Genomic DNA, 27,894 nt, shown 5'->3' on the forward strand with positions numbered 1-27,894 from the left:
CATCAATTCATGCGAAATTTATGCACGTGCGCGCACACACATATTTATAAATATATGCTTTTTTTTCTTCATTTTTTCCACAGGAGCCCTGTAAAACATATGTGACTGTTTAACTCTTGCCTTAGATTGGATCTGTGTTCCTGAAAGTAATACGAGAAAAGAAAGGAGACGAATATTTCCTGTTTACTGCATTCTTTGACAAACCACCAGGTCATCGCCAGTACGTGTCTAGTATTGATTCATATCAATGTCCAGAAAGTACAGCGAACACAATGTTTGGTATGCTGGCCTCTTTTGTTAAAAGAAAAATGCAGCTTAGGCAGGAGGAGGATGACTTCGAAACGACATCCTATAAATAAAACATCTTGTTGTGAAACAAACACACAACACAACTTTTGAAAATACATTTGCTACTCAGTATGATTTATAAGTTTACTAATATGTTCGTGATGTTATTCTACTAGGCAGGCAGTTGTGTCTCACACATCTCCACATTTCTCCCTTTCTTTATCGTAACCTCTCACTTCCTTTATTTCCTTATTATTGTCGATCTATTGCGGATATTGTTGTAACTCCTCTTTCTCGTGTTATACTCTTTTTAACGCATTTTTTACTCTTTCTGGCTCACTGTCTCTCACTCTGTAGTTTCCTGTTTTCTTGCAATGGTACCACAGCTATATAAATACACGGCTTGCGTGCTGGTAAAACATGATCCGACCCCGAACATCAGGTTCCGAGCCTTTCTTATTAACTTTGTCCCACACCGCTGGCTTAACCATTCCTGCTCTTCACGCGGTTGTCCTCAGCACTTCCACTTGTTCAGTGGTATTGCTACTCTGTTGTCTGGCCCAATACTATATAGTCATCGCCATCTTTGATCAGCAATTACCATGCAGTCAATACCACGCAGAACCATTACCACGCAGTCATCACAACACAGATGGCTTTTTCAGCATATCATTACCACGCATATACCTCTACCACGAATGGCTTTGCCACAAATCATTTAAGTATATAGTAGGTATGTTTTTTCAATTGAACATAATATATATATATTTATATATCTACTGGCGGTCGCTAGTAGATAGTTATAGTTAGGACCGTGTTTCCATAGGAAATCTGAAAATTCTATTTTGAATAACTTTGGCGCCGGTTGATGAATCCTCGCGAATTTTTCAAAACTAATGGGGCGCTCCGCTCAGCTCCTACCCTAAAAGTCTTGGGGTGATTCGTCAAGCGGGGGCAGAGAAAAAAGGGGGGGTCCCAAAACGCGTTTTCCCCATGCATTTTTCCATAGGACCTTTAGTCGAAGGTACAGCCCATACAGCTGAACAAAATTACTTGAAATTTGGCAGAGAAGTAGTCCTCAGGTCAGGGAAGTGCCTTTTGTAGGTCTGGTGTTAATCTGTTCAGTAGTTCCTGAGAAAATAGCACTTAAAAGCATATAAATATCTATAGACGCGTACCGTGTGCGCACCGTAAGCGCATGGTGCGCGCACCATAACGTGCGCGAGCAAAATTCTGATTGGTTGTTAAATGTCTGTAAACATTCGAATCGATCGAAATCAGGAAGTGACGGCCGCCATTTTGTCTGTCACACTGAAAAGGAAAGGTGGAGAACGTGAAAAGGGGGCAGGGTAGGGAGTTCCTGACCCCCTAGCGTTTGTCAGGAGGTCACAGTGGGACCCCGAAGGGCCAAAAAAAAGATTTTAATTCTTTTAACAAATTTGCGGGGTGCGTGCACGGCAAAAATTAAAAAAAAAAAAGATTTAAAAAAGAAGATTAAATGTTTAGATATTAGGTGGCTCTAAAAAGAGCCATTGTGTTAATTGAGTGTTTTTTGGTACCTACAAGTAAGTACCGATGCAGAGTCTAAAGTTCAAGAGGAAGACTCTGTTCCCTTCATCATTGAAATGTACACCGTCTCCTCTATAAATGCCTTGCATGTTGTAACGCAAGTTGTTGTGGTATATAGAACCCATACCATAGTCTCTGAGGAAAGCAGAAACAGACTTATTGACGTGCTTTCTTGCTTTGTCAATCTGCGGACAATGTTGGTTGGACCAGTTCCACTTTTGCCTTTGGCATATATTAGAATATACAAAGGCAGTTTGTGGAAAAAGTTACATCAATTGCACAAAGGTGTCCTTAATAAGCATTTCCAGACCTAACCCAGTTAAAGTGCCTAGGTCATTTCCACCACAGTGCACAATAATAAGGTTATGCTGTGGGAGATGTAGAAAGGTTTTCACCAAAGGCATTAATTGGTGCCACTTTAATCCTCTCTGACCAATCCATTTAATGTCTACATTTGGCAAAGCAAGCTCTTTCACAATACCTCTTTTTTCTGCAAACTTTTCACTCCAGAAGACATAGCTGTGACCTATAATCCACACTGTGAACATCTTCCAAGGAGATCTGGATGCACTCAGAAGGTGTCTTTCAGTAGAATGGCAATATGAAAAGAAAGATAGTTGTAAAATGGAGGCTTACATACTTTTTTTAAAATAAAAAGAAATCATTGGCTGTTTCAGACCATTCAACAGTAAAAACTAGGCTGTATGTTTAAATTATTAAAAGCATGTTTTGTATTGGTTCAGAAAAATGTGTTCCCACAGAACATTAGTTTGGATTTGTTGTTAGGTTTGAAAAGTCAAGCACTCTTGCTATTTGGATTTGAAACATTGAGTGCTGAACTTCTGACCTCTCTGCTCACACCAGTGTTCCATGACCTGTTGCTATGGTAGCAGGCAGAAGTCATGTTGGGGGAAGGGATCATTTGGAAAGGGTTGAAATTTGCAACCAATAGAAATGTGTGATTCCATTTGAAAAAATGTGGGAAACACTGTGATTTGAAGTTAACATGTATATGTGTGAAAAAAGAGAGGGAAACATTGCCATATACTGGTTCTGCTGAGAGGTGTACAGTTCAGAGATTCTGGCTCTGATAATCTGCTGTGTGTGTGTCACATTTCTTTCTCAACTAACTACTTTTAAAAGGTGAGTTATGTATTTGAGAGGGGATGTATGTGGTGTATTTGGATATAAATAATAGAAATGTGATTCTTCTTTTAAAGTTGTGTTTTACATTTTATGTTAAGGAAGATATTTAACTGCCTTGAACATGTCAGATATTATGGAGTATGTCTTCACCATAAGTTAAAGTGTACTGGTATCACCCAGAAATACTGTTTTGTGCCTAGAATCACACCATGAGTCTGTGTGCACACAGGAATTCTTATCATAGATTTAATCCGTGTTGCTCTTGCTCTGTTAGACTTGCACTCGCAGGAAAGGGGCAGCCTGTTTTCTTGAACTGTGATGGTTAGCATTTAGCAGAAATCACTTTCTCACAAATGAGAGGCAAATGCTAACACATTTGAAATTAGCATGGTACATTTTCCTTCTACTTTTAAAATTGTGTTTTACATTTTATGTTAAGGAAGATATTTAAGTGCCTTGAACTTGAAAGATATTATGGAGTATGTCTTCACCATAAGTTAAGGTGTACTGGTATCACCCAGGAATACTGTTTTGGGCCTAGAATCACACCATGAGTCTGTGTGCACACAGGAATTCTTCTCAGAGACTTAATTCGTGTTGCTCTTGCTCTGTTAGCCTTGCACCCGCAGGAAAGGGGCAGCTTGTTTTCTTGAACTGTGATGGTTAGCATTTAGCAGAAATCACTTTCTCACAAATGAGAGGCAAATGCTAACACATTTGAAATTAGCATGGTACATTTTCCTTCCACTTTAAAAGTTGTGTTTTACATTTTATGTTAAGGAAGATATTTAAGTGCCTTGAACTTGAAAGATATTATGGAGTATGTCTAAACCATAAGTTAAGGTGTACTGGCATCACCCAGGAATACTGTTTTGGGCCTAGAATCACACCATGAGTCTGTGTGCACACAGGAATTCTTATCAGAGATTTAATTAGTGTTGCTCTTGCTCTGTTAGCCTTGCACTCGCAGGAAAGGGGCAGCAAAAGGAGAAAATGGTTCAAAGAAATGAGGAAGAAGTGTTAGCTGATGAGGTTATGGGGAGACGTCCTAAAGCCCCAGTGTACACTTGGAATTGTAGTAGTATTTGCACTGTGCAACAGGAATCTATTGATAAATTACGTGACTTTCTAAGAGAATATAGTAAAAAGAGTGTTAAATAGAAGATTAAGGTGCTTCAAAGACTAGACCTATGCAGAGTGAGAGAGAATACTGGTTTCCAAGGACATTCTCTAGCTTGTCTATCTAGGAAAGTTGCCAAAGTGTTTTTCACCATTTTAGGATGCTGGCTGCTCATCATACTGAAATGAGAAAGTTTGTGAGAACATTGTATTTTGCTAAAAGTCCAGCACTAAAGTTAAATGAGTTGAATAGTGCTCTGTTCCGTAGATCTGTATCAGATGTAGTGAAGGTTACTGATGATATTCAGTTTTGTTACTTTGGTCCAGAGCAAGAAAGTGCAGGAAATGACACAGTTATTGAGGAAAATGTGGAACAGAATGTAGAACTCACTGATAGTAAAAATTTTGAAGATGAAATGACAAAATTTACTATCATCTCTAATGAAAGACCAAATATTACTTGTATTTGTTGCCGGAGAAGCCATTACAAAATTCAAACAAGGAATGTTGATCTCTATAAAAAAAAGTGAAAATGAAGATAATTATAAGTGGAAGGATTTTGCAACATATATATTTCTGGAAAATAGTTTGGATTTGGGTGAAGATCAGCGTATTTGTAAATACTGTTATAACAAGTTAGAAGAAGATAGAATGCCAGCTAGAGCTGTACATAATAATTTGGAATTGGTTGATATTCCTGCAGAACTTTCTGTTTTAAATACGTATGAGTCTATACTCATTCAATGTGTCCATCCGTTTCAGACCATAGTGCGTATGGAGCCCAAACCAGGTAAATTACCTCCTTCGGATTTACAAAGAGGTTTAAAGGAAGAGTTGTCTATTTGCCATTGGATTTGAAAAAAAATACGGAAACAATTGATGCAGATAGATTGGAAACTGAACCATTAGTTTTTCTGGTTAATGGTGTACCAACAAAGAATAAGAAAATTTGGCAGGAGCTGGTAGATGTACGAGAAGTACAAAGAGCAAATTTATATTTGAAAAGAAATAATAAATGGCATGAATCCATTTATATGGAAGAAGATGAAGAAGTTTTACTAGCAGACTCAGGAATACCAGCTGGGCAAATTGAAAAAGTGGATAAGTCAAAAGAAGAAGACATTTATGAACATTTCAGCATACATCCTCTTCATTCTAAAGAAGTTATGGGAAACACTATTGATCTGTTTCAGATGAAAAAAGCACAAGGAACTCCCGTGAGTGTATGGGAGGAGAGCTTGGAAGCTCGTTGTTTTCCCCAGCTGTTTCCTACAGGAAAAGGTGGACGATATGATGAACGTCCAGTACAGATTCCTGCTTCTGAGTATCGGACTACAAGGTTATATGCAGAAGATCCAAGATTTTGTCAAAGTATTTCTTATTTGTTCCATCTTTTATTTGAAAGTGACTTGTCTGCACTATCTTATGCAGTAAATCACATTTTAAAAACTGGAGTACATCGGCGTGGCTTCGGCGTCTTCGGTGATGGACGCCGATTTCGGGAGCTCCGTAGTACCGTGACACAGTTCACCCTTTCCAGGATATTTTCGCCACTTTTTGGAGCGCGGAAAGTGCATATATCAGCGCCGGAAGTGTATCCTGATGCAACGCAATATCTTTTCCACCGTTTGGTGAGCTCCTAACAGCTTTTTCTCTTCAAAACGGCTGAAATGCACTCGCGGCCGCCATTTTGTTTTCATTTTTCAGGCGTTTTTCACATTCCCTGATATTTTACCTCAGAAGTTGCGTATTATCGCCTGAAATGACTACTTAACCAGAATTTTTCTATTGCCTCATGGATTTCCTGTGTTAGGATGCGCTTGGATCTTCGTATTTGAACATTCTAGTTGTGCTATTTATTTACTTCGTTATTTTGCTCTACATCTGGTTCCAGATTTGTGGGTTAAAACTGCCTTACCCCGACTCCGTACCTCTGCCAGCTTGCTTTGTGTTACAATACTCTCTGGGTCTGACTTTTTTGAAGCCGTCATCAGCATTTCTGCGTCTAACAAGATCTACAATATGGCGGCATCTCGAACCAGCCGTAAAGAGGTGCCGCAGTCCGCTGGTGCCTCTTTAGAGGACTTCAATCCTTTTACTATTTTGCCAGAAACTACAGATGAAGCTCTCAGTGACTCTATGGCCATAAAAAGCTCCTCTTCGTCTACGACTCGTTTGGGCTCCAAACAGGGGTCTAAAATTCCATCTTCAGCTCCCCTCACCCCTAGGAAAAGAGGGAAAGCGAATCCTCCATCTCCCACTGGCTCTTCTACACCCCTTTCAATGGAACTTCTTCTTGAGGAGATTCGTGCCCTCAAACCCTATATGGAGGAAACCAACACCCGTTTGCTGAGATTAGAAGATAACTGGTCTCACACTGAACAGCAGGTGGAGGGTCTGGAGAAACGTGTTGATGCTGTTCAGGAGTTCGCTGACAAGGTTCCTCTTATCCATAAAGATGTTGAACGTCTTCAGCAACAAGTTGAACAATTGGAAAATCGTAGTAGGCGTAATAACTTGCGCATTTATGGTTTGGCTGAAGGTCTTGAAGGTTCTAACGCCATTTCCTATTTTCAGTCATTTCTTCCGACTCTTCTTGGCCTTCCGGAATCTCCTCCATTAAATATCCAGCGTGCACACCGTTTGGGCCAGAGTCCCCGTTGTTCATCTTCATCAACAAAACCCAGAGGAGTAATTTTGTACTTTCTGGAGTATACTGATCTACTTAAGGTTTTACAAGCAGCCAAACAACGAGGAAAAATTACCTGGAATGGTTCCAACCTCTTCTTCGCTCAGGACTATGCCAAAATAACTGCTGACCGTCGAAAAAGGATTTTAGATATGAGACCAGCTCTACGCAGTTTGAATGCCCGTTATGGCTTATTCCACCCCTGCCTTTTTAAAGTGACTCTTAACAACAGAACCACCAACTATGAAGATCCAGCTGTCCTGCAACAATTTTTGGACTCTTGTAAAGGAATTTCCATGGATATCTCTAAACCATGAAATGTCGTGTAGTGTTTGTTGCATATTTACCCGTTTATGTACACTTCGTATGTGTCAGCCATTTTCGCAAGTTTTTGATGTCATTATCACTTCTCACATTAATTGTTATCTTATTTTATTTCTTTTCTGCCAGGTTGTGGTTTCCGTGCCCCCCTTCTTAATATTCTACGTTTCGCCTGGATGGTGTTTCTCTGTGTACTTCGCGTCCTGCGTCCTCCCGTCTGGCGTGTGGCCCTCCCCATATGGCTCCACCTACCCCGTTACTCTTGTTCTTTTGTGGTACGTTTTCTGTTATTGTACTGTTTTATCAATTGTTAGCTGTAATTTGTTCTTCTGTTTCCTATCTCTTTTTCCTTTTCCCTCCTTTCTCCTCACTCCTCTGTTCTTCTCTATCTCTGGTTGTCCTCTTATATTTCTCATTTGTCTACAATGTTTCTCTTATCCTCATTCTCTTTTTTCTGCACTGTTTCCTGATCTTCTTTGTTTCTCACTGCTATTTTTCCACAATAAGAAGTTGTTTTCATGTTTTTGATGTGTTTTTTGATTACTTCTGTCTTTATGCACAATATATTCTTTTATGAACAGTTTTGAATATATTTAAATATGATCTAATATGTCGTTAAACATTATATCTTGGAATGTTAAAGGCTTGGGTTCTCCTATCAAACGTCAACGAGTTTTGTCTCATATTGCAAACTTAAAAGGAGATATTGTTCTTCTACAAGAAATCCATATACCGGACACTGAGGTAACTAAATTGAGACGATGTTGGGTGGGCAATGTTTTCGCATCACCAGGTTCCGGAAAACGCAATGGCATTGCTATTCTTTGTCACAAGCGCTTAGATGTTCAACTCATAAGTCAAGATAGTGATTCTGAGGGTAGATGGGTTGTGGTCTCTTTGCTAATTAACAAGATTCCTCTCACCATTTTTAATGTTTATGCCCATACTTCCCCAGATAAATTGTTTTGGCCTCAGATTCTCTCCCGTTTAATGCAATGTACTGATGATTATTTAATTTTTGGGGGGGATTGCAATATGATTGTGGATCCCTTTATTGACAGGAATTCCAGCTCCAGGTTTGTCCCGTCCTCTATGCATTCTCAATTTATGTCTGCTATTTCTCAAAGAGCTCTTGTAGACTCTTGGAGGCTGTGTCACCCCACACTACAAGAGTATACTTATTACTCACCTGCTCACTCCTCCCAATCCCGAATAGATTATCTTTTTATTTCTAAAGCTCTTCTTCAACACATTTCTCATTCGGACATAGGCTCTATTCTTCTCTCTGATCATGCCCCAGTTTCCTTGAATGTAGATTTACTTCCTCCCAGTAAAGGAAATAGACGCTGGAGATTCAATAACTCTCTTCTTTTAGACCCTAAGTTCCCGCCAGCTTTTCTCGAATTCGCTTCTTTATTCTTTAAAGAAAATGAGTCCCCTCAAGTATCTCCTCAACTAGTATGGGATTCCTTTAAAGCTGCTTCTAGAGATTTTATTATATCCTTTGTTGGCCGAAAAAGACGTGCAGCTTTTCTCTCATCTCAAGCACTTACTTCACAAATCAAAAAACTGGAACATCTTTATTATTCATCGAAAAGTCAATCTACCTTGAAAGAATTAATTAATGCTAAACTCTCTTTCAATAAGCTTTCTACTGACTCTTCAAATTTATATTTACTCAAGTCTAGTGCTAAATTTTATAGTGCGCAGAACAAATCTGGCAACCTTCTTGCTAAATATCTCAAGATCAAAAAGGAACGTACTAAAATCGATTCTATTGTATCCTCTGCTAATGCCGTGCTTCATAAAGATGAAGACATTCTTTTGGAATTTTCTAATTTCTATAAAACCCTATATACTCCTGAATCTACACCTCTTTTATCTGACATTGATCAGTATTTAGCTTCCATCCCTCCACCTCCTTCTTTAGATGTTGATTTCTCTGCTTTAGAATCGGATATTCAGATTAAAGATGTTCTTACTGCTATTCAGTCACTTAAAAAGGGAAAGGCGCCAGGTCCTGACGGTTTTACCATAGAATTTTATACCCACTTTTCCAAGTTACTTATCCCTAAATTACTCAACTTATTTTTGTTTTTTATATCTTCCCGAAAATCTGAAGGTTCTTTTCAAGAAGCTTTGATTTGCCTTCTTCCAAAAGAGGGTAAGGATCATACATTATGTAAGAACTACAGACCTATCTCTTTAATTAATCTAGATTATAAGATTTTTGCAAAGATCCTTGCGCTTCGTTTGGACAATATTTTACCTCATTTAATTGGCAAAGAACAATGTGGCTTCATTAAAGGTCGTCATCTCTCAGATAATACTCGCCTCTTTTTCAATGTCCTTAGTAAATCTCAATCCCATAAGTCTTCGTTAGCAGCTGTAGCTTTAGAAGCTGAAAAAGCTTTTGATAGGGTTAATTGGCAGTTTATATTTTCAACTCTTACTTGGTTTGGTTTTGGCCCTAAATTTTTATCCTATATTTCTTTACTTTATTCTTTTCCGAGATCGTTTATTTTAGCTAATGGCCATGTTTCTTCCTCTTTCCCACTTCTCCGTGGTGTCAGACAAGGGTGTCCTCTTTCTCCTCTTTTATTTATTTTGACGTTAGAGCCCTTTTTATCTAAAATCCGGATGAATGAAAATATTACTGGATTCCCGTATGGGGATAAACACTTAAAGATCTCGGCGTACGCTGATGATATTCTTTTATTTCTATCTAACCCTCAGACCTCTCTACCGGCTTTTCTTTCAGAAGTTTCTTCTTTTTCTTCTGTTTCAGGTTATAAACTTAATGTGGATAAATGTGAAATTCTTCCATTAAATAAATATTGTTTTCATGCTGATTTTGTATCTTCTTCTTTCCATTGGAATTCTACCAAAATTAAATACTTAGGTTTATGGTTCACCCCTTCTATTAAGGAAACTGTATCGCTTAATCTTAAAAACCTCCAATCGACTCTGATTAGTTCCACAACAAGATGGCACCCCTTGTTTCTATCTTGGTGGGGTAGATTGGATTCTATAAAAATGATGTTGGTCCCTATAATCTTATTTTTCTTGTCTAATCTGCCTGTTAACATCCCTAAATCCTGTTACAAACAAATATATACTATTTTATCAAAATTTTTGTGGCAAAACAAAAAATCTAGGATGTCTTTTTCCAAACTTAAACAACCTAAAAATTTGGGTGGGGTTAATTTCCCTGATTTTGCACTATACCATACTTCCTTCTTTCTTAAGAATTCTTCTTCCCTACTATCTCAAAATACGACTGATTTGTTATCATTACCTCTGTGGGTAGATATTGAATCTTCTTTCATTTACCCTCTTTCATTTGATGACTTTTTATCCATATCGACTACTCCTCAGAAATTTTCCTTTCCTATTCTTAAACATACTCGTAAAATTCTTCATCCTCTTACACTAGATGGTTTAGATGACCGTACCCATTTCTTACAATCACCGATTTGGTATAATACTCGTATTAAGATAAAAAATCGGACCCTTTTTTGGAAAGAATGGTTCAATCTTGGTCTTAAATGGACTCATCAACTTTTCATAGGCGATACTTGCATCCCTTTCCATATACTGCAACAACACTTCTCTCTTCCCTCCTCATTTCTTCCTAAATATAAATTATTGACCTCAGCTGCCCAAAGTTCCTATGATAAGCTCCTGGCTTCCTCCACACAGATCATTTCTTCTCCTGTTACGATTTCATTCTTGAAATCGAACCCCTCAGCCTCTCAAGTTTACAATAAATTGAGACAAACTAATCAGACTCGAGACAAATCTGCAGTTGAAACTAATTGGGAACCCGACTTAAGCACTTCCTTTTCCACGTCAGTATGGGATAACATTTGGATTAAGATAAGGAAATCTTCTAGGGCAGCAAACACCACACAAACATTATTTTTTATATATAATAGACTATTAATTACTCCAGCCAAATTACATCAGATTAACCCTGTCTCTCCCTCTACTTGTTGGTCATGCCCAGCTCCAGTTGCAGACCTTAAACATATGTTGTTTACTTGTCCAGTTATTCACCAATTTTGGATTAAAGTTTGGCAGCAAATTAACAAAATATTTCATACACAGATCCCCTTTTCTTTCTCTCACATTTTTCTAGGTAGTGTTGCGGAAGTTTGGCCTTCCTCCACTTCCCTTAATACTCTTATTATTGACTTACTCATTGCTGTTGCCTTTCAACAGATCACTAAGTCGTGGAAAAATGCTTCTAATGTCTCTTTTCAAGCCTGGTGGTATGGCGTTTGTTATAATCATAGGTTGGATAGAGCTTATGTTTATCCGATTACTCTGGCTATTAAACGTGACTTGTTATGGCTTCCTGTTACCAGTTTTTTAGATTTATCTGCTCAATCATTACCATCCCATGTTCCTGCCATAGAGGAAGTTTCCAAGCCTCCTTAAATTAAGTTTAATTCCATTAAAGTAACTTAAATGTTGTTCTAGTTTATATATACTCTCCATATATAAGTGAATTCATAGTAGTGAGTTCATTATGATGTACCTGTTATATTTGGTGTATAATACTGTTCTATGGTATTGTTATAGGATTTACATATATTTTTCTTTTTCTCTCCCTGCCCCCTTCTTCTCCCCTCTTTTCTTTTTCTCTTCCCTTAGTATATATAGTTTATTTTCTATTTGATATTGTTTCTATATGCTGGATTGTACTATTGATGTATATATTGCTTATATTCAATAAACTTTCTTTAAACTCAAAAAAAAAAAACTGGAGTACATCTACATAATGTGTCTGCAAAGGATTTTATGAACAAAGTGCAACAGCGAGATGATCATTTGGAATCTCAATTGATAAATTTGATGGCTTGTCAACGAGGAACTAATGAATATTGGTACCGACGCCATGGAGAATTGAAATGTATGTTACGGAATTTAGGAACTCCTACATGGTTCCTTACCCTAAGCTGTGCTGAGTACGCTTGGGATGATTTACTGGATTTTCTTCGAGAGGCAAATTCAAATATTGAAAACATCCAATACAAGACAGCAGGAGAATTGTGCTCATTGTATCCTGTTAATGTTTGCAGATATTTCAATCATAGATTTGAGGCTATGATGTCCTTCATCTGCAATAAAAAAAATCCACCTCTTGGAGAAGTTGTGGATTTCTTTTGGAGAAAAGAGTACCAAGCAAGAGGTGCTCCTCATATTCATATGCTGTTGTGGATCAAGGATGCCCCAAAATTTGGAACAGATTCTGATGATGCAGTTTTATCTTTCATTGAAGAATATGCAACATGTGCTATACCTAAAAGCACAGAAGAAAAAAACTTAAAAGAGCAAGTTTTACATTTCCAAAGTCATCGGTGTGGAAAATACTGTCGACGAAAGTACAAGAGTATAGATAAATTCTACACAAAATGTCGATTTGGATTTCCATGACCAGTTCTTTCAAAAGGAAGAGTAAACAGTTTTATGTCAGCTGTGCGACATACTATTACAAGAAAATCGCCTAAGAATACCTACAACCTAAGAAGAAAAGAAGAGTCAAAATATATAAATGACTACAACCCAGTCATTTTATCCATGTGGAATGCTAACATGGATATACAGTATGTAGCTGACAATTCTATTGCTGTTGCTCGGTATGTCACATCTTACATCACTAAATCTGAGAAAACGGAATTGAAAGAAATGTGGGAAGAGATTTCTCATGAGAAGACTGTCAGTAAAAAGCTATACAGTTTCAGTTTAAAGATGTTATCGCATCGAGAAATTGGATCCTACGAATGCTCAGATAGGTTATCATCTGCAAGTCTGTACTCCAAATCCAGAAGAATAATTTGTGTAAGTTTAGGCCTTGCAGGAATGAGAAATCGGGTACTGAAATCTGTTCGAGAAATTGAATATTTAGCAGAGTACGAACCTGAAAGTACAGACATTTTAAGAACAAACATGTTGGATGCATATTACCCACAAAGAAGTCATCCTCTTGAGAACATGTGTCTATATGAAGTGCTGCAGAACTACATTTATAAACAGAATACCACAGAAGACATCAACAATGGAAAATATAAAGTCACTGGTGAGGAAGGATGTTTGGTAAAACAAACAAAAGGAAGTTTGATTAATCACCGGAAGCTGAGTTGCGACACTACTGACAAAAAGGAATTTTACTACTTGGCACTTTTACAGCTGTTTAAACCATGGCGTTCAGAGGACGAACTACTTGGAGATTTTCAGAGCTATGAAGATTCCTTTAATGCTTGCAAAGATAGCATAGAATGCAGTACTTTCTCAACTTATGTTCAAATGTTAAATGAAGAAATTGAACAAGAAGCAACAATTGCAGCTGAAGTAGCTAGAGACAGTTCTCAAGACAGTCAAAGTTCTGGGACGTTTAGTCAAGATCCTCTAGGACAACCAATCGTAGAAAATGAAGCTGCAATAGCCATGACTGAAGTCGAAACAGCTATGAATCAAGCTCAGGAAGATTTAATAAACTTACCAAATATGGAACAACAACTGAATGATGAACAACAACAAATTTATGAGGAAGTCAGAAAAAAAATTGATCACAGATCACTACATGAAAATAAAGAGTGCTCATGCACATCGTTTGAACCAATCAGAATGTATGTGAGTGGACAAGCCGGAACTGGAAAAAGTTTCTTGATTAAAGTAATTAGAAGCTATCTACAGCAAAAAACAGATTCAACTTTGTCTTGTGTTGTTACTGCTCCAACTGGGTTAGCAGCATATAAGATAAAAGGAATTTCCTTCCATCGTTTGCTAATGTTACCAGTAGAGCACGAGAACATGAAAGTTCTCATCATTGATGAGGTAAGCATGATATCAAACTTAATGCTTGCCTTTGTGCATTTAAGAATGCAGCATATTCTAAAGAAAAACTATGACGTGCTATTTGGAGGAAAACATGTTATAGTTTTTGGGGATCTTCTGCAGCTCACTCCAGTTAAAGGACAACCAGTATTTCAAACCCTTACACATGAAGACACGAAAAAGTCATTAGGAAGTATAGGTGATGTGAATATTTGGACATACTTTGAGTATAAAGAACTCATTACCAATATGCGGCAAGCCAATGATTAGTATTATGCAAGTATTCTGAAAGATATCAGACTTGGATTACTCACAGAACATGGCAGAAAAGCTTTACAGAGTTGATTTTGGACCAGGCTACAGCCCGAACTGCTGAACGGAATTACACCAAACTTGGCAAAAAGGTAGCTCTTGGTTCAGAAAGCGACCCTTTTTGTAAATGGTGTAAATTCATTTAGTAGTTCCTGAGAAATTAAAAAAAATAATTATATATCTGAGCCGAGGAGGAGTCGCGACTCCTACCGAGCACGAGCTGACTTCTGATTGGCTGCCAACACTCCAAACCAGGAACTGTTGGCAGCCATCTTGTGACTTATTAACCGAATCACAAGAAATCAGTAGAAAAAATGATAAAAAACAAGAAAAGGGGGCAGGGTAGAAACACCCTGACCCCCTAGGCCTGCTCAGGGGGTCCCACAAGGACCCCCATGCCCAAAAGAAGCACGAATCTGGCTGAGAAAACAAAAAAAACCGAAGTGCTTTGTAATTCTTAAGCCCCCGTGGGCCAGGTCTCGGGGGCAATGCTGCTTTATGTAGCAGGGGACCGCCACCTCCCCGGGGCTTAATACTTTATGCGCGGGTGGCACATGGCCCCCCTCGCAGCTCCGGGGCTTCATTATAATAGGGTGGGGGGCCTCGCGGGTCCCCCCAAGCCCTGGGGACCACCACCTCCCCTGGGCTGAAATAAATAATGTGTGTGAGGGGCTCAACTTAAACGATTAACATAGGGAAGGGTCCTAGGGAATGTTTAAAGACCAAAAACACAGACTCTATCTCCTATACAACACTTTTTAAACAGATTAAGTCTGGTGATCTACATAAAGGAGATAAGACTAAGTTACAAAATCACACCAGGCATAAGAAAACCCTGGGCGCGAAAAGCAAAGACCTTTGCGACCAAAAAGGATTTCCATCAATTACCAATGTGGTCAGTGTCATCATTTGGATATCCCTCCTTCCCACCACTACACCTCCAAATCGCGGAGGAGAGTCATGTGGATCGGGTATCGACCAGGTCAGCAAAATCACAAAGGGAGGAAGTGAGAAAAAAGAGACCACTTTCTTACATAGTGTTCAATCTCAACATTGAATGATGAAATTATAGACATGTTTTAGTCTTATCGACTATTATTCGTCGGCTTTCTTCAGGACCTCCACCAATAACTGTATTGCTACTGCATCAATAAAAAAGTGAAAGTGAAAACATACTTCTTTTGAAATTAAAATAGATACAACCTTGTAGGTACTTGTTCCTCTGTACAAGCAGAATGCTTATGTCACCTGTGGTGAAACAGTAACTCAATTACAACCACTCCCAAGATATTTCTTATCTTTATAGAAAAACCTCAGTCACCTATATCTATAGGTTTAATAGTAACATGTTTCATTGAGCTAATGCGCTTACCTGTCTTGTACGAGGAGAAAACCTCACCTCACCCGGTCCCAACTCAGGTAATTGGAGGCCCCGCCCTAGAAGTAGAGGAGAATTATTTTATATGAGTAGAAAGGCAGAAAGAAACTTATTCAATTCTGTCTCTCATATTGTTTCTGTCTTGTGAACTTTAACAGTGTTGTGATTCGGAGCTTAGACTAGACACAAACTAAAAACAACTAAAAATAACCACAATAATGGAAAAAACGCGCCATGTCTGCTTTGAGAACTTAGGTGGCAGAGCTCTCTATAACCAAAGCGCTAAGCACAACAGGTAAACAGAACTTGTCTAAAAATGCCAGAACTCGTCTAAAATTACCAACTCGTCCCATAAATTATATATTTCTAGGAAACCAGAACACTTTTTTAAATATATACACTTGTACTTTGATGCGTAATCAATCTTTGTGCCCATGTCAAGAGCTTTATAACTGTTTAATTATGAGACAAAAACACGCTTGTGTTTAACCATATCTGGGTGTTAGAAAGCCCTCTAGTTGTTAGAAAGGAAGGAATATACTGCCCCACAATTATACTTTATTGTATGCACTTCTCTTAAATGCGCGCATATCGATTCTCAGTGGGAGAATAAAGCGCTAACTATCCATGTGCTGCCGCTCGCCAGGAATTGAGCCCGTGTGCGCCTCTCCTTAGTATGCACCTCTCGTTCAAAAGAGACGGGAAGGGAAACGCCGATTAAATACAATAGCTACTCCGTACTTATCCCGCCTTCTCATGCGCCATGAAAAACAGAAAGAAGAGCGTAAATTATCGGAGACTCACCTCTCCGTTGGTACCTCTGGCTCTTACTGAGCTGTATGGGAGGTGCCGGCGCTGATCTGCAAATTACTTTTAAGCCGAACTCAAACAATGGATGAACTTTCCGGCGTATACAGATGATGTATTTTTGAACTACTGAATGACGTCTCTTTACCCGAAAATAATAGTTCTTTTAGTCGCGGTGCTAGGGCTTGTAATTTAACTCTTATCGCGATTTCTTAACAGTTGATACTAACAAATATCTTTTGATACCAGAAGTATGTTAACTTAATTTAGGTGTAAAACGGATGTCTTCTCTAGTGTTCACTCTAAACAACAAGATGACATCAACGTGATAGGAAGTAGTAGTTTAAAGTGCACACATTCACTATCGACCACATGGGGCTAGCAACTATCTACCAAGTTGTATCAAACTGTACACCTTTGTCAGCCCAACCATCAGGTGGTCAAAAAACTAACACACATCAGGAAGACTGTACTTGTTACTCAAAATATGCCCCAGGCTATTTCCATTGCAATGTGGGTTGCGATCAGTCTCAGCTTAATCTCATTCGAGGGATATCTAGAGATATCAATCTGCTTGCCCTCATCAACACGGCATAAGAAGGTGGGTAGCTGTGTAATCCAAGTGAGAATCTTGCGCCTCATGGCTAATTCTCATATTGATGTAGTCTCAACTTGGCTGACTATTTATCACATTGCAGCTTCAACTAATGTAACAGAGATTATGTGCTTTGATGCCTTTTGTAATGTTGGTTCTGGCTGGTGTTTGTATCTATCAGGATTGCCTATAAACAGAGGTTCATAGGGATGTCTATGGTATAACATCATTAAAGCCTGATGTGTCACTGTGGAGTTTGAACACCCACTTTTGTTCTTTTGAAAAAAGAAATGTGGCTGTATTGCTCACATGAGGTGGTATATACGGGTTTTCTAAGACCGTCCAAGTAAAATCATCAGCCTGGTGATTGAACTCGGTGAAATGTCTTGTCAGTTTAGTGATGTTTTTTTTGCACCTAAAAGTGCTTTTGTGTTCTAACATTCTCAATTTAACTTTTCGGGTTGTCATCCCCACATACTGACATTTGCACGAGCACTGTATCAGATATATCAAATTGTCACTGTTGCAATTAGAGAATGTTCTTTGTGCCCACGGTCTGTTCATTCCGATTTCGATGGTTTTTGAATGTCTTGTCTGTGGACATATTGCACATGCTCGACAGGGATAGTGTCCCTGAACCGCAGGTAGGTCCCAAAGTGTTCCAACTCTCCTTGGACTTTGCTCTTTTGGTCGGGTGTGCACCAATTTGTCTCGTAAATTCGTCCCTCTCTTCAATGAAAACAAGGGGAGTGGAATTTTATCTTTGCAGCTATTTAGAGGTCGCCAGTGTTTCCTAATGCACTTCTAAATACCATTTGTTAACGTGCTAAAAGTATTGACAAAAGTCAAATGGCCCAGAGGTGGTTTATCAACCGGAGGTTCCAATAACGCCTCCCTGTTATTAATGGTAGCACGTTTGAATGCACATTTGATTAGTCTTTGAGGGTACTTCTTCTCTGTCAGTTGTTGAGACAGGTTACGGGCATGTTGTTTGTACCCTTTCGAAGTGGAACAATTCCTTCTCACCCGTAAAAATTGGCCCTACGGCAAATTGTCGCATAGCGCCTTTGGATGCTGGCTATCATACCTGAGAAGGGAATTTCGGGCTATTGGCTTATGGTACAGTTCACTCTCCAACCCTGTTGGTGTAACAAAAATTGATAAATCAAGAAAGGCTATTCTGTCCTTATGTGCCTCTTATGTGAATTTCAAGAAGTTGTTCCGTGTATTCAGCCACTGTAAGAACTTAAAAATGTAGTCCTAATCCCCACACAAAACTACAAGCATATCGTCAATATAACGCTTCCATATTCGAATCGATTCATGGAAAGGATTGTCGGAAGTCAACACGTGTTCTTGTTCAAATGTGTGAACGTATAAATTAGCCAAGCTTGGCGCAAAAATACTTCCCATACTTGTGCCTGAGATTTGGAGATATACTGTTTCTTAAAATTTGAAGAAATTCTCTTTCATGGCCAAATGAGCATGTGTCATGATAAAGTGGACCGGGGTGATCGAGTCCGGGTCAGTATCGTTCAGGATGGAGGCAATGGTGTCCAACGTCTCATCTTGAGGGATGGATGTGTACAAAGATTCGACATCAAAGTAGACTAAGAAGTCTCTCTCCGTGTCGAATTCCACAGTTGGTAAAAGACGTAAAACGTCTTTTGTATCCTGCAGATACGTGGGCATCTTCTTGACTAAGGGTCTCAGGAAATGGTCTACAAAAGTAGATAATGGCTCAAGAATTGAACCTAACCCAGAAATTATGTGTCTCCCTGGTGGTGGTCGTTGGGTCTTATTTACTTTTGGTAAAGTATAAAAATATGGCATCACAGGGTGAGGAGTTTGAAGAAATGCAGCCTCTTACGGTGTAATCCAGCCTTCATTGTTGGCTTCTTCTACTGTTTCAGTGATGGCTTTCCTGATTCTCTCTGTCGGGTCTTCTTTGAGAGGGCGATAAGAACTCCTAACTCCTAGTTGTCTTAGACATTCATTTCGGTATGCCTCAGTCTCTAAGATAACAATTGCTCCGCCTTTATCTGCGGGCTTGATGGTTATTTCATGATCTTGAGTGAGGGCTCGTAGAGCTATTTGCTCCTTCTTCGTTAGATTACTGTAGTTACCTCTTTTGTTTGTGTATAGAGCCGTGATCTCTTCTTGCACTGCTCTCTCAAAAGTGAGTACTTGTGGTGGTACGCTTTGTAAAGGAGGTCTTTAGACCGGTGTTAAGCATATGTGTAAAAGGTTGTGTGGAGTCTCTATCCTTGAAAAAATAGTGTAAACGTATCTTGCGGAAACATTTTGCAAGTTCACACTGAACCTGAAAATCATCTCCGTCAGTCGTTGCTACAAAGCCAAGGCCTCTATTAAGAACACATTCATCATCATTATTCAAGATATTCTTACTCAAGTTTATTATTAAACTGCTTCCGCACTCGTTCCCGGTTGCGGTAGGTTCTTCTTGGATTGGCTGCTTGTGCCTATTTGTTGGGGCACTGCTAGCGGTTGGTTCTAATGCACTTGAGGTTGTCGACTTCCTCTTCTGCCTCGGGACCTGCCAGGACCAAACGCTAAAAAAGATAGATTATTAGGATCTTGTTGGTACATCTGGAAAGGGCCTGGTGGTGGTTGGAATTGTTGGGATGGATATCCCCATGGTGTAGGAGGCCACCATTGTTGAAAATGAGGTACAAACTGTCCTCTCCAGTTAGATCTTCTCCCTCGGCCTCTGAACTGTTGTCTATTAGTTTCAGAAAGTTCAGTGTCACTTGTACTGTCTTCGGAGCTACTGCCCGAGTAAGTCGAACCGTATCTGCGTCCCTTTCTGCTGAATTCGGGAGGGGTATAGCTGTCACTAGTGTAGGGATAAACCACCTCATGTTTGAATCTGGCCAAATCCTTCTTGAATTTCTCAATTTTTGATACAAGTATCAAGTCTTTAAACTCTTTATTCATTTTGTTCGATTCTTCTTGGTTCTTTTTGAAAAGGGTGGCCGTAACAGTAGTTTTAATTTGGGCTTCTAATACTTGTATCTCAATTAGGATTGCATCAGCTACCCGTTTTGCCGTGCTTATTATTAAAATGAGCCAATCACGCGTACAGCGCCAGGCTATTAGGGACCAATCCTTCAGAAAAGCTTTATCCTGGAGGAATAAGTGAGGGGTAATAGTGACAATGAAGCCCGAAGGTGCACAGTTGCCCCGCAAATATTCTACCTTTATCGCACCATGTATCATGGTCTGAGAGTAAGATTTCTTCAAAAACAAAACTTTACCCCAATCATCAACATAAGGACCTCCAGAGCTAGAAATGCTCTCTAAAATACTCGGTGTGTTATCGAGTATAGATTGATAAATGGCATCATCGTACGCCAAACTGCTGAATTCTGCCATGTCAAAAGAACTGCTTCCAGTCTATCTCAAGTGTAATAAAACGTCTCTAATACATAAGCCCAAACACAAAACAAATTGCGTAACTATCCAAGTGAGGGGGGGGCTCAAGCCACACTACCCCAGGGACCACCACCTCTCTTACATATGATGGGAGGGGGATCGCGTGGCCCACCTCCAGGAGCCCTTGATGGGTGGGGACCGCAACCCCCCAGGGCCGGCTCCTGCAATGTCCCGGGATGCCCACCCACAGGACATTGCTGTTTGCTATGACAGGGTGGGAGTACTGCTCCCGTCTGTCTTAGAAAACCCCTGCTTTGGTTTTTGGACGAGAGCAGGGAACCTGCTCTCGCTCCCAAAAACCAAAGCAGATTGCTTTTGCACAAGGGGGGCTGCATGTCAGCAGCTACTCTTGTGCAAAAGCAATGCCAGCTCCCGCAGGAGGCATGGAGCAGGCTGGGACTGTGGGGGCATTGGGGCTCCCCCCACAATCCCCAATGGTGAGGCTAGGCCCCGGGGATGGGGTCCCCGGGGTCAGAAGTGGCCCGCAAAGGGGCCATGCAGCCCCCCTCCCTTGTAATTAAATACATTAAAAAAAATGGAAAGGCCAGCCCCGGGGGATGGGGCCCCAGGGGCTGTAATTGGCCTGAGGAGGGGGGCCACGCAGCACCCCTCCCAATAAAAAAACGGCTGTCCAGGCCCCAGTGTATGGGGTGCTTCAAAAAGGGAGGAACCAAGAGCTTTTTAATGAGGTCCTGCACAGTGCTCCAAGGTATCGAGAACAAAACCAGGAGTGCAGTTCCTCTGGGAGAGGGGAGGGTAAGAGAGGGGGGAGAGCGATTAGTCTCTATAGAATGCCCTCACACACCTAGCAAGGTGTCAGGCTTCATCATAGGGCTGTACTCCTCGTCGGGCCGGCGCTGCAATGCCCGACGGGCTCCCGCGAAGGGGCTCTTTATCGGAGATCTTTTTAGAGACAGCCGTATAGGTGCGTGGGGGTAGGTGCAACAAGTGTAGTGAGTGATAGTCAGGTGGGTTAAAATAGGTATGGTATTGCCAAACGATGAACCATTTTATTCTGGTGGTATACCAGCCTAAGTAAAATCGGTGACCCCGAGGGATTATAATGCTCCCTAGGGAAATAGAAAGGTCAACATGTTTCTTGCTCTATGCCCATACGGGTCGGTGGCAATTCATCAGGACCAGGTGAGAATGTGCTCCAAAATATAAACTCTACTACATAATAGGTGATTGAAAAATTATAAGTACATCACCAAGCAAATCCATGTGGACCCGCTGTTGCGGTACCTAAAAGAAAAAAGAGAAAGAGAGGGACAACACAGATACATAAAAACTTCCAGCATTTAAATTGGGTGCTGTTTGGCTCCCGTGGGTAACCGTGCGTCTATTGTGATTCATCTTAGCCAGTTTAATGGGTGCTCACACAAAAATCCGGAGGAGATCGTGCTTCATCACATCGGTGTTACCAAATACGTCATACTGTGCAACCACCATGTGTGCCAAATGCTATGCAATGCTTCACGAAGTGCTATATGGCAGGGGTCGCGATATGTGTCCGAACAAATTATAGTTGAAGTGCACTGTCGTCCCCAGCTCTATGAGAACATTTGTGAACATAGTAAACAAGGGGGAAGGCCAAAAAACGTGTTAAAACGCTGTCCTCAAATTTAGAGTAGCGGGTGATTTTGACGCAAATTTCAAAAATGCAAGTGCCGATGGCTACGGGACCCATGTGGGGGAGACTCACCCCCTGGGGAACAGAAAATGCTGTACGGGTTCACCTGGAGGCCGTAGAGGGCTCGGCCTGAAAAGGTTGAAGGAGAGCAGTAAGTACCCTACAGGCTGCCGTACACTGATACCACCCTGGAAACGCATTGTACTTACAGAGTTGGGGCGAGCGCACAACCGAGATCCTATCGAGGCTCAGGCTTCCGTAGCAAGCCGACAGGGGTGTGTGCAAGATAAAGGAAGTGCTCAAACGCACGGGAGCAAACAACTAGACCGCAAACTTGGGCGGCCATATTGGGACTGACAGCAAACTTTATTGCGCGAACAGTGCGCGGAAGGGACAAGGATAGATAATGTCCCACAAAGGGGAACTTGGGCATGCAAAACAAACGTCACGGAAAAATGCGCTGGGAAGTGACTCAGCGGGTTATATATTACAATAAAAATTATTCATGCAAGTAACTGATGCGGTGACGCAAGGGTGATGTAAAGCAGCCTCAGAGTCTCAAAAAAAGGCGAAAAGTCGGTAATTTTAACCAGAGGGTCTTGCTTAATGAGATGGAAAAAGATACAAGACTATTGTTATTGTTTATGATGTCATCAGAAATTCACCTGTATTTAAGCTGGCGAGACCACGTTAGTGACTCCATCAGGACATCTCATGTATGTGAGGTGAATTATGTATTGTAAAGGTTGGCCCATGGTATATCCGAGTTTTAAAAGGCAAGGTCAGTAATTAAAGCCGGAATGCTGGAATTTTTTATGTGTCTGTGTTGTCCCTCTCTTTCTCTTCTTTCTTTTAGGTACCGCAACAGCGGGTCCACTCCACTTAGGGACCCTAGAGGGGGGCCACGTGGCCCCCCTCCCCAAACTTTTTTTATAGCAAAAACAAGGCTGCCAGGCCCTGGAGTATGGGGTCCCCGGGGACAAAAGTGGCCCAGGGAAGAAGGTCCACGTAGCCCCCCTCCCATAAAATAAGAACAATTTAAAAAAGAAACTGGCAACTCGCCAGAGGCCCCGCCCCCTCCCTGCAGCACTCTGCAAATGCGCCTCCTGGCGCGTTCTAAGTTGAGGGATTAATTCCCCTTGCATACTGAGGGTCCCTGGGGGGCAACTAGCCCACCAGGTACCTCCAGTAAGCTCCACACAGCTGAACTGCAGAGAGGTGGTCCGAGGCCATGCCCCTTTTTACACCACTCTGCAAACGCACCTCTTGGCGCGCCACTGGGGGGGGGGCAATGAAGTCCTCTTTCAGATACTTATACACCCACTCATTCTTCAATACACCTTGGCATATCTATAAAACATATTTAAACTTTACAGAAACACACAGTCACTGGATGATGTCATCAGTGATATCATTTGAGATGTCATCAGTGATGTCACTGACCATGTCATGAATGAGGTAATATGTGATGTAATCAGCAGTGCATTGCGGAGGCATGAGTTATAGTTAGCTGAACGAGTGAAATGTCCAACTAACTATGACGTACCTGTGACGTCATAGTGAAAAAAAAAATATATATATATTACCTACTGGCGGTTGCCAGTAGGTAGTTATAGTTAGGACCTATTATCCATAGGGAATCCACAACATTCTATTTGGAATAACTTTGGTGCAGATTGACGAATCTTCGCAAAACTTTCAAAACTTGTGGCCCGCTCTGGTCCGCTCCTATCCTGAAAGTCTCCAGGTGATTCGTCAAGCAGGGGCCGAGAAAAAAGGGGTTCCCAAAACGTGTTTTCCCCATACAATTTTCCATAGGGATGGTTAGTCGCAGCTACAGTCCGAACTGCTGAACGGAATTACACCAAATTTGGCAGAAAGGTAGAACTTGGTTCAGAGTCGTGTCTTTTGCTTAAATGGTGTAAATTCATTCAGTAGTTCCTCTAAATCAAAATCAAAATCACATATATATATATGGCTGTACTGGATCCGCGCACCCTGCCGAGCATGAGCTGTATGCTAATTGGCTGTCAACACTCCAAACCAGGAAGTGTTGGCAGCCAAAACAGAAGAAAAAACGCGCAGAACGCAAAAAGGGGGCAGGGTAGAAACATCCTGACTCCCTGGGCCTGCTTAGGGGGTCCCACAAGGACCCCCAGGGCCCCCCAAATGTTTCTTTTTTGTTTAAATCGGCAAAATCCACGCTGGGTGTGAGGATCCTGCCGATTTAAACAAAAAAAAAAATTGAAGCGTGGGCAATGCTAGTATTGGGTTGGGGGGACCGCCACCCCCCAAGGCTTTATGGAAATTTGTGGGAGGGTTCATAGCCCCCCACTCCCGGGGACCGCCACCCCCCGGGACTTGAAAAATGAATGGGTGGAGAGCTCAGATGCCCCTCCACGCCCCGGGGACCGCCACCCCTTGGGGCTTTGTGAAAATATTTGCAGGAGGCTCTTGGCCCCCCGCAGCCCCAGGGACTGCCACCCCCAGGGGCTTGTGTATTTAAAAAAAAAGGAAATACCCTGTGTGGGGGGGCTCAAGCTGTGACTACTCCCAGCCCCGGGGACCACCACTCCACGGGGCTTTGTAAATTGTTGGGAGGGGGGCCGCGTGGCCCCTCCCTGGAGCCAATGATGGCCCTGGGGACCGCCACCCCAGGACCGGCTCCTGCAGTGTCCCAGGGTGCCCACCCCCGGGACACTGCTGTTTGCTATGGCAGGGCAGGAAACCTGCTCTCTCTTTCAAAATTCAAACCAAATTGCTTTTCCACACGGGGAGCTGCATGTTAGCAGCTCCCAATGTGGAAAAGCAATGCCGGCTCCCGCAGGAGGCGGGGAGCCGGCGGGACCGTGGGGGGATTGGGGACCCCCACACGGCTCAAAATGGAGAGGGCCAGTCCTGGGAAATGGGGTCCCCGGGGCTATTAGTGGCCTGGGAGGGGGGCCACACGGCCCCCCTCCCCCCAAAAAAAGAAACACATTTATAAATACATAAATTAGAAAGGCCTGCCCCGGGGGATAGGGATGGGGCCTTTAGTGGCCAGAGGAGGGGGGCAACGCAGTCCCCCTACAAAAAAAAAAGGCCATGCCCCGGGGAGGGGGGCCACGCGGCCCCCTTCCCAAATTAAATTAAAAAAAAAAAAAAAAATTAGGGGGCAGGCCCTGGGGGATGGGGTCCCCATGGCCAAAAAATGAGAAAAAAGCCTCCCTTCAAAAAAAAAAAAAAAGAAAGAAATGCCGGCATCGCGCTGGAGGCCACGCCCCCTCATTTCAGCACTTTGCAAACGCGCCCACTGGCACGTTTTACAGATGGGGAACAAATTCCCCTTGAATAATGGGGTCCCTGGGGGCCAACTAGCCCAACACTAACCTCCAGTATGCGCCAGGGGGCTGCGTTGCAGAGAGGTGTTCTGAGGCCACGCCCCTTTTTACACCTCTCTGCAACACGTATAACTGTATATGCAAGTAAATGGATGTTTGATTCTCTATCAGCATGAGTGACTATGTGTGTGAGTAACTCTATGGATGAGTGGTGTTGTGTAACAGGATGTATAGGTGTATGAGTACATATGATGTGTGAGTACATGTATGAGTGACTTGATAGGACTGTTGGTGAATGAGTGGATGTGTATGTGGATCTTAGAATTACTGAATAGGTTGTTGTAACTGGTATTGGTGTGTCCATTGTTTTTTATAAAATTTTAGTTTCTATTTTTGAATGTGTGTATCGAAGGTTATATTAGGGTGAGAGGAGGTCTGCCACTCTATGACAAGGATGATGTCATTTGAGATGTCATCACTGATGTCACTGACCATGTCATGAGTGATGGAATATGTGACGTCATCAGCAGTGCATTGCGGGCGCGCGAGGTATAGTTAGCTGAACTAACTATAACGGGGGAATTGCAATGGTTTTGTACGAGTGAAAAGTCCAGCTAACTATAACGCCCCTGAAACCTATGTTTTTTTCAGTGAATATATATATATATCTAGCAACCTTTGAAAGAGGCACACTGACTCTGGTAATGTTGCTTTCAAATTCCTTTTATTCGTGGAAAGATACGGAGGCAAAGAGGCTCACTGTTCCCAACGTTTCTGCTCACCAGAGCCTTGATCATGGGAGGCAGTCTCTCTCACATTTGAATTGCCCACGTGGTTCTCCTTTTAAACACGCAGGCCGTATTCTGTTGCAGAATGCGCAGAGCAAAACTTTCATGACTTTACGTGCATGCAGAGTACTGCTTTAAAACAAAGTCCTTAATTGAATAATCTGCATGCTTTTCTCATAATTGTCTTTTCCTTTGCACAAATAAAATAAAGTGTCCCTCTCAGCACAGTCGGTTTTTAACATTTCCACTTTCTCTTTAAAAGCAGCAAAAACCTGCAGTTTTGTACAAACGAAAAGATGAATATGAGAAAAGCATGCAGATTATTCATATATATATTCACTGAAAAAACCATAGGTTTCACACAAGTTATAGTTAGCTGTACATTTCACTCGTAAAAAACCAATGAAATTCCACGTTATAGTTAGTGCAGGCAACTATAACTCACGCGACCGCAATCCTCTGCTGATGACATATGTGTCTTTATGAAAAAAAAATATTTGTAATATATGTATAGCTAAAAATTTATAGAAGAAGACTTGGGCAAATAAGTGTCTAAATACAGTATTAGCATCAGCAGAGGATTGCGGTCGCGTGAGTTATAGTTGCCTGCACTAACTATAACGTGGAATTTCATTGGTTTTTTACGAGTGAAATGTACAGCTAACTATAACTTGTGTGAAACCTATGGTTTTTTCAGTGAATTTGCAAGGTTTTTTAAATGCTAATTCCTAACTATAACGTGTGTGAAACCTATGGTTTTTTCAGTGAATTTGTACGTTTTTTTAAATGCTAAGTTACTTTACGCCGTTCGTGGCGTGCGTGCCCACTTTACGCAGTTCATTCCGTGCACGCACGGTGCGCTTCGCGCACCGTGCGCGCACAGTGAGCACGCGGTGCGCTTCGCGCACCGCGCGCCCACTTTACGCAGTTAGTGCCGTGCACGCACGGTGGGCACACGGTGCGCTACGCGCACCGCGTGCCCACGTTACGCTAAATGGGCCATGTACGCACGATGCCCTTCGCGCAACGTCCGCACACGGAGGCCGTATTAGGCACATCGTTGTTAATGGTTATCTACAGATTGTCTTTAAGAGTCATATGCCATGCACAAAAGGTGTCCTTCGGGCACCTTTTGCACACGGGGTGAGGAAAACGTGGATATCGTTTTTTTTTTTTTTACGCGTACGGTAAGCTTAATCGGTGATTTTTCGAAAATAAAAAAATTTACATTTTTTGCCTTTTGGGTTCTTTGGGGACACCATAACAATGACTGGGTGGTTGGGAGCTGTCTATCAAGCCGCTTTTACTGTTTTCGGACTTTGTTTTTCCTCCACTCCCCTCAGAGTGCGAGAGAGAAAATGGCGGCCGACACTTCCTGGTTTCGACCGATTCGAATGTTTACTAAGATCTAACAGCCAATCAGAATCGCGCTCGCGCACGTCACCGTACGCGTACGGTAAGCTTACCGTAAGCGCACGGTAAGCGCACCGTAAGCTGGCTCAGATATATATATTGTTTTAAATGCTATTTTCTCAGGAACTACTGAAAAGATTTACACCAGACCTACAAAAGGCACTTCCTTGACCTGAGGACTACCTCTCTGCCAAATTTCAAGTACCTCTGTTCAGCC

This window comes from Triturus cristatus, chromosome 12 (genome assembly GCF_964204655.1).
Source record: "Triturus cristatus chromosome 12, aTriCri1.1, whole genome shotgun sequence".
NCBI classification, from domain to species: Eukaryota; Metazoa; Chordata; class Amphibia; order Caudata; family Salamandridae; genus Triturus; species Triturus cristatus.